The sequence below is a fragment of the Triticum dicoccoides genome, chromosome 7A, assembly GCF_002162155.2.
Source record: "Triticum dicoccoides isolate Atlit2015 ecotype Zavitan chromosome 7A, WEW_v2.0, whole genome shotgun sequence".
Lineage (NCBI taxonomy): Eukaryota > Viridiplantae > Streptophyta > Magnoliopsida > Poales > Poaceae > Triticum > Triticum dicoccoides.
Window position 1 is genome coordinate 738574415 of NC_041392.1, and position 8577 is coordinate 738582991.

At 47.2% G+C, this 8577-nt stretch overlaps 2 pseudogenes; one reads left to right on the forward strand and one right to left on the reverse strand.

Moving 5' to 3' along the window:
* The first annotated feature begins 1299 nt into the window (after positions 1 to 1299).
* On the forward strand, positions 1300 to 4344 carry LOC119334146 (annotated as a pseudogene).
* A 450-nt stretch (positions 4345 to 4794) lies between these two features.
* On the reverse strand, positions 4795 to 5860 carry LOC119334148 (annotated as a pseudogene).
* Between the last annotated feature and the right edge of the window lie 2717 nt (positions 5861 to 8577).

Here is an 8577-nt window from a genome sequence, read left to right on the forward strand (position 1 = left end):
AGCACTTTGTTCTTCACTGACAATCTCGTCCATACATGGCCTCGGCCGATTGGTGATCACCTTGACGGCAATTTTGTAAAGGACTGGACATAATGCAATGGGACGATATTGTGAAATACTCTGTGGATGACGTACCTTTGGAATTAACGTGATGGAAGTGTCGTTTAGTCCAGCTGGTAGCTCACCACCATTCAGAAAATCAAGCACTGCCAGAATTATGTCATCTTGCAATAAGTTCCAGTGGCGCTGATAAAACCCCGCGGTGAATTCGTCTACCCCGGTCACCTTCGACGGCGCCATTTGGAATATTGCAGTGGTTATCTCCGAGGCTTCATACGGTTTACACATCAAGTCATTCATGGCCAGTGTAACCCGGCTGGGTACATGTGATAACAAATCATCACTATTGCTAAAATCTTGGGAGGTGTATAGTGCTTGGTAGAAAGCAAGAATTTCCTCCTTATCTTCATCTCCCGAGGCGCAAACCGAGCCATCCGATCGCTGCAGATTTGCAATCTTGTTAATGCGTTTATGTTGCTTTGCTTGCGCGTGAAAATAAGCCGTATTCCGATCCCCTTTGCGCAGCCAGGGGACACGAGAGCATTGTTTCAACCATATCTCCTCCAGTCATAGCGCTTCTCTAAGCTTTGACATGGTTACCTTCTCCTCATCATATGGACCACATCCCATAGATTGGCAACGTAGCCTATCAAGCCGTTTTTGAAGTTGCCTGACATTTCTTCTCAAGCACCCAAACTCACGGACACCCCATGGTGCTAGTTTACGCTGTAGGGCTTCAAGAGAGTCCATTACGCCATATAAACCTGGCTGCCGAACTTGATCACGCCAAGTGTCAGAAACCAGTTGCTCATAATCACTGTGGGACTGCCATACATTCTCGTAGCGAAAGGGTTTATGCATATGTGAGTTGTTGTTGTAGTTTTGCTGCCGTAGATTAGCCACCACAAAGCAGTGCTCAGATTCTACTGAGCACACATGGCGCACACGAGAGTGTTCAAACCTCTGTCTGAATTCCTCGTTGGCAAAGGCCCGATCCAGCCGGGCTTTAACATTAGCATCTCCAGGTTGCCGGTTGTCCCAGGTGTACGGAACTCCCGACCAGCCAAGATCCTGGAGAGCACAGTCGTCTGTGGCATCGCGAAAAGCTCTCATTTGCCATTCCGGTCGTGCTACACGACTAAAATGCTCGCTCCCATAAAGGGTTTCGTTGAAATCACCCATACATTACCACGCTGAGTGTGGCAGGCCATGTAGGGTACGAAGGAACCGCCAACTGTGATGTCTATTTTCGGCTCTTGGCGCTCCATAGAAGCCAGTGAATTTCCAAGTAGCAGAGTTATCAAGGGCATCGCGTGCCACAACATCGATGTGGGCCGAACTGTAGTTCTTGAGCTCGACAGAAACATCTTTGGACCAATAGAGACCGATGCCCCCACTGAGTCCATCGTTGTCCACTACGAAGCAGCCAGCAAACCCCAAGGTCTGCTTCAAATTCTCAACACGTTTCCTTTTGATCTTTGTCTCCATAACAAAGACCAGCACGGGCCCTTCTTGCTTCACAACATTGCGAAGCTCGCGAACTGCCTCGGGGTTCCCAAGCCCTCGGCAGTTCTAGCTTAGGCAGATCATTGGGACGGGCAGGGCTGTCCAGCAGCCTCTGCCGAAGTTCCTGAATTGCTTGGTGTTGGCTTCTTATTTTTCGGTTCAGACACCACATCATCATCCTCCTTGCCTTCGCCCTCATGAGGCATAGACGTCTCCGTGGTATCCTTCCCATCACTATCTGTAGCAGTGTGGTTTGTCAGGAGAGGAAGATCCACTCTGCGATAAACCTGTGTGGGAGTCCCTCCTTTCCGTTTAGGTGCAGTTTTGCGTTTCATGGGTGAGGTTACCTCTGCTCCACCATCTGCTGCAGTGCTGGAGTTCCTGGTATCATTCTTGCTTGATCTTGCCTGTTGGAGTTTTGAAGAACTCTCAGAAGATGCATCTCCTTTTTTCTCTTCCGGCGGCCTGAGTCCCTTGCCAAACGGCAGATCTCCGTTCTCATCTCTTGTGCCAGGCGTCGGGCAGAATAGATCAGAGTGGCCTAGACGACCACAGGAAAAGCAGAAGTGGGGTATGTTTTCATATTGGATGTCAAAAGGATCTGTGGTACCCCTCCTTGCTGAATCAATCAAAATCCACCTCCTGAGAGGTTTGGCTACATCGAGAGTCACTCAGGCTCGCAGATAGCCGCGCTCATGATCGAAGTGGATTGAAGTGGCCTCCTTATCGATCTGTTGTGCAATAGCTTTGCACCGTGAGTCGTTCCGCAGATTGAATGGGAGGTTAACAACTCGAGGCCAAACTTTTAATTTGTCAAACTTGAGCTCTGACGGGCACATGCACTCGTCGAAATCCGACAGTACAACTGCGTTTTTGCTGATGTGCCATGGGGATCCGTCCCACACACGATCACGGTCGCGCCGTGTTGCGAACTCCGCGACGAACGTGTTCTCCCCTACTATGCGAAACACCAGGCCCTTAGGGTTTCCCCATGCAGGCCGGAGAGCGTTGGAGATGGTGTTGATATGGAGTTTGTTCCGGTGGAGGATCTTTCCGGCCACCATCCACCTCTCCGGCGCCTCCGAAGTGAATTGGTTGACTTGCGCAACGAGTATATATACACGCGACCATTTCTACGTACGTAACTGTTTTCGATGGAGCGAGGCACCGACATGCCCGATCAACTCGGCTTGCAATACAAAGCCTTAATTTAGGTCAAAACACCGAAACGAATTCCATGACATCGCAAGTTTGACTCACGCGCGCTCGATCGGCGCCACATACGTACGTACGTACGTATACACGTACAACGTACAGCTAGCCTTATATCGATCGAGATCTTTGTTTCACAATTGTCCACTCGTCCGTCCCTGCTGGTTTCAGAGCCATCACCTTCACCTAGCTAGACTAGGATTCCAAGTGGTGGTCGGTTAGCTTGCTTGCCTCAGCTATTATATATACATGACATGACACATCGTGAAAAGCAACAGCAGCTGCCAAGCAGGAGCGAGGACGTCTCATTGCCGTACGCGTGAGATTGGGCCAACAGCAGCCGCCAAGGTCAACAGAGAAAAACCTAGCTAGCGGCCACCATGGCACCAGGACCGCTGCCGGAGTATCATTTGAGAAAAAAAGGACCGCCGCCAGCCCTCCCGGACGAGCTCGTAGGAGAGATCCTGCTCCGCATCCCGCCCGATGACCCCGCCAGCCTCCTCCGTGCCTCCCTCGTCTGTAAGTCCTGGAGCGAGGCCGTCTCCCAACGCTGGTTCCGGCGTAGCTTCCACAATCTCCATCCGTCACCCACCGCGCTCGGGGTTCTCCATGACTGGCACGATGAGGCCATCCCTACCTTCATCCCGGCCACCGCATCGCCGCCCCCGACCGCTTTCTCTGGCAGGCCGTCGACTGCCGCCATGGCCGCGCCCTCTTCCTCTCTGAGGACCGTACTGAGGAATTCCTGGTGTGGGAGCCAATCACGGGTGCCCAGCAGCGCGTACCTATCCCCGTGGTGTTCCAGTTCGGCAACACCACCGCAGCCGTGTTCTGCGCAGCGGACGGGTGCAACCACCACGACTGCCACGGCGGTCCGTTCTGCGTGGTCTTTGTCTTCTCCGTCTTTGATGAAGACGCTGAGACGTCGGCATGTGTCTACTCATCTGAGACTGTCGCCTGGGGCGAGCCGACCTTAATGCACAACGAATTCATTGTGGACTTCACATATTATTCCAGCGTGCTTGTTGGGAGGTCTTTCTTGTACTTCATGACATGTGGTGGGTTTATCCTGGAATATGACCTGGCAAGGCATGGACTGACTTGGTTCGACACACCAGACTCTTGCAACTCTAAGGGTGAACCCACTTGCAACCTCATGCTGGCGGAGGGCGGTGGACTAGGACTCGTCGAAGAACTGGATCCGCATCTGCAATTGTGGTCATGGGAGGTGATGGATGCCCGATGGGTGCCTGGCCGAATCATCTACCTGGAAAGTTTGTCCCTAGTAAATGGTGCTCCAGTGGGTGCAAAATGTCCGGTGCATGTGTTGGGCTTTGCCGAGGGAGCAAATGTCATATTCGTGACCACTGCTGCAGGCCTCTTCTCAATCCAAGTACAATCAGGGCAGGCGACCAGGGTGTGGATGATCATGGATATGGTAAGCTGATTCCGATCGTCGGCCTTTACACTCCTATGCCCCGAGGCGAGCACTTGTGGGCTTTGGTTGTTAGCTCTCCTTCAATGGCAACTTCCCTGAGGGAGGTTAGCTTTGAGAGTTGCTGTTGAGTTGTAATAAGGTGACTGTCATGTAGTACATGTAACGTGTGTTTCCTTTGTAACTGTAGAACCTATTCTTGAGGACTGCTAGCTAGCTAGTCCTAAGGAACCTCCTTGATCTATGTCCCATCGCCCCTGTATTCATTGAATGTTCCCCTTGAGGGCTATGTCCTTCTAAAGTTTAGAAACAGCGTCATATTTTCTCAGTTCTGCATTCCAAACTGTATTGCTCGAATATATACGCTTACAGAATAATATACCTGTTTTCCGAATTCAGGACCGACAACGAGTATATATATACATCTTGTTCTGTCTTCAAACGCACATGTTCTAGCAATAATAATATACATGTAAACATTCGGTCTCCATCGAGGTTTGCTGCAGTATTCTTCTCCCTTCCTTCCCCAGCCCTTCATGTCAACATTGATTGCAGAGGAATGTGCCGATTCGCCGCATTGACTATCCAACTAACCGGATGAAGAGCTCGAAGGCAGATGTCGCGACACCACCCAATTTCTTTCTATCTAGCCTAACCTGACCATCTTCATCTTGCTTTGTTGTTTCTTCTAGGTCCGGGTTATTTCTCAGTGAATACGGTAAGAGCAGCGATCTCCCGTACGCAACAGGAAGCGCCAGCACCTTCTTCGCCTTCCCAACACAGGCCCTCTTGGTGAAGTTGTTGTAGTCGTTCGCTTCGATCTCGTCGAGGATCTGTCGATATAGCAACAGAGAGGCCCAAACCTGCAATTGCAATGCAAAACCATATTATCACTCAAGTGATACTTTCTTCTATTTGAGCCCCTAATATATTTTTTTCAATGATTATACACGAGGGGCGGCGACCCCCCCTGACACATAGGTTTTTTTTTGCGGGTCTTGAACTACACATAGCTCCTTCGTTGTTACTAATAATTAACATCGATGAGAACTCTATATGTAGCTCTTTTTGGCTTTCAAGTTGTGGCATTAGGGCACTTACCAGCCACCGGCTCTCCTTCCTACGCTCAGTCACCCCTCGCTCCACCTCCTCGAAGAACATCAATCCTTGCCCTCTTGATCTGCCTCTTCATGAATTTCCTCCACTTGTCGGTGATGACTCCTTTGAAGATGTCTTTGTCGGAGAGCCCCACCTCCGCGAGCTCGTCTTGACGTAGATATATCCTTCTTCTTTGCGCACTGGAAAAGAAATATTCCAAAGACACAAAATTTCAAGACATTCCTATTTTAATACTCATATCATCATTGTTCTTCAGAGAAAGGGAAGACCGTTGCATTTTAGTGGTAATGAGTGGGTGGCTTACTCTTCTCCGACATCCCTGAGTATATTGGTGAGCTGGTTTGTGAGCCCGACAGCCAGAGCGGCACCGTAGACACTCTCAGCCGTTGCTTTGGACTCGGGCGAGATGCCCGTCACTGGAAGCCTCATCACACCCACGGAGCCCGCGACGTAATAGCAGTATATGTAGGGCTCATCAAAGTTCCTGTATCTTGGCTTCTAGAGGTCCATCCGCATCCCGTCAATCATGTCCTCTGAATGTCTGGCATATGTACAAAGAGTTGGTCATTTTGGAATGTCGACAATATAGTTTGTAAGTAGTAGTACTAACCAGAAGCAAAAGTTTTATAATGTATTTCTCAGGTCTGAAACTACTTGGACTTTCCCTGATTCCTGTTCTACCTCTAGACCATTTCCAACTTTTTTTCTCTTGCTATGTTCAACGGTAAGATGCTCCCTTAATAGTGCTCCTACAGTACAGTTTGTGCCGCTGCTGGTCACTTAGTATGTGATCCCAAGTTCAAATGCTCCCAGATGAATAGTAAAATTAAAAAAGTTAGTAAAAAATAAAAAATGAAAAACAAGGGTGCCAAAATTCGACAAATGTTTTGTGTTGCTGTAAAAAATTCATCATAAAATAACATTCTTGGAAGTCATGGTAAAAAAAATTGATGGTTCAAAAATACTATTTACGAAAGCGTCTTGGAATCCTAATTTTGCTTCATGACTTCTACGAATGTTATCATTAAATGTCATTTCAAAGTATTTTAAAATCATTGGCTTGTTTAACCATACAAACCTTCATTGTTTGAATACGGAGGGTGAAACTCCAGCACAATCGAGAGAAATAGCGTTGGAACCCTATCCCTAGTCATGAGAAGCTTCCCCTACCCATCTCGTACTTAGCCGCCCCCGCACCCAGACTCCGGCAAGACTGCCATTGTTCTCGTTGCCTTCTAACCTTAAGATCATCGAGCAACTACTCCTGAATCGATGGCAACGTTTTGGCTACACTTGGAATATATAGGTACTGAGCTCAATTAGTTCAGGCAGTCGTTGTTGGCGCAGTGGTAAGTTCTCCTAGTCCGTCCTCCACGTATGCGAGGTCGTGGGAGGGCCATGTTTACCATCAGACCACAGTAGCTTACATGTTTTAGAAGAGTTTCCATCTGTACTTGAGCAGACTATCGCCGTTGAAATTCAAAAATTTCAAAAAAATTGAATTTTTTTGCTCGGGATGCAGCTTTCTCGTGGGGTAGGGAGAAACGCGGGAACCGGACGGTAACCAAATTTTTCGCCCGGTACCCAAAACCTTGATCGATGGTGGCGCCGACATCCCTCTTGGGTTTGACCAGGCGAGGTCTACGAGCATCACCAAGCTAAACTCATGGCGCCAGACCATGCGGCCACTGTGGCCGACGGTAGCGTTGCGTGATTCTACATCTTCAAACTTTGGTAGGTTGAGTGCTTAGTAAATATATATTATTAAATTTCAATATTTTTTCTATTTAGTCAGGCCAAGTCTGAACAAACGCAATATTTATATTAAGCTTTTATACTTGTTATTTATTCTCGAGATTGGGTTGTAATACTTGATTAGATTAGTAATATTATTCTTTATGCTCAAGGTGTGGAAAATTACCATGCGAGCTATATTCCTATTGGAAGTCACATTAATATTTTTTCGTTTCAATACATTATGTCTTAAACAGGTATTTCAATTCAATTGCCAAGAAATACAAACATGCATATTTTTCATGGATGGATACTCACATTAATATAGTGTGTGTCTATATATATATATATATATATATATATATATATATATATATATATATATATATATATAACTTGGTAGAGATTTATAAAGCACATGGTGTCGAAAATATCTTGGTAGCAGTTTCAGGTTTATTATTAGCTATACATAAGTAAAAAATCTAGAGTTTTTTTGTATGAGGAACTCATCACGAAATCATCAACGTCTCGTTTAATCATGTTTTATAGGCCACATGTTTGGTTGTACATGTTACATTGGGTTTGATAGACCATCGATACATATATGCACTCTAGATGTGGCACTGAAAATATAATCAGGATATCTTTTAGTGCAACCTATATGCATACATCTGAGTGAGACCTTGTGAGGAGATGTTTTTCTTGCTAAATGCGGAGAGATCAAAGTCCAAAAAGACTCAAAATTCCACATACTTCCAGTTCCATGTCCAAAATCTCTCCACTTTAATATGTCCAGACCTGCGAGTTGTTACCATCCGGAGCCTCGCTATGAGTAAATCCCCCTGAGTGAGGTGTTCGATATATCTGAGATGTTATCGAAGCTTACTGCTCAAATTTGGTACCTCGACTTTCATCTAGTACATGCGAGCAAGCTAAGTGCGACTTTGAAGTTTCGTCAGGGCGGCTTTGTCTGATAATGCATGGATCATTGATCTTGCACATGGTGACACCACTAGTCTCTTGGCGGAATTCATCGCACCGAGACACTTGTTGACTACAATGGACATCCAGCTACCACTAGTAGAAAAAACCTAGTACCGACGTTTGGGAAACACCATTACCGACGCGGAGACCAGATGCTGATGGTGTCGGGCATATAACCCCGTGTTATAACCCGCCCTAGATGGGCCGGGTTAAAATGTTGGCGACTCAATAAGAAAGCCTTAGACAGGCCTAAAGGAGCCCAAACTGAGCCAAGGAGGCAACTTATGTGGAGAACCGGATTAAAGCCGTAAGCCACCCAATGGCGTCTTTCCTAGCAAGGCAAGGTGATTTAGAACCAGGGTCGGTCCAGAAGTGTGACCCGACCCGGACTCCTGTAAGCCCAGGGCCTCGACCTGTGTTATTAAGGCGAGACCCTACGGCGGGTAAACTTAAGTTACAATCAATTGATAGCTAGGTCAAGGAGATTCGCTCCCTTGTAATCGATACTCAAGCAATACAACTAGAAG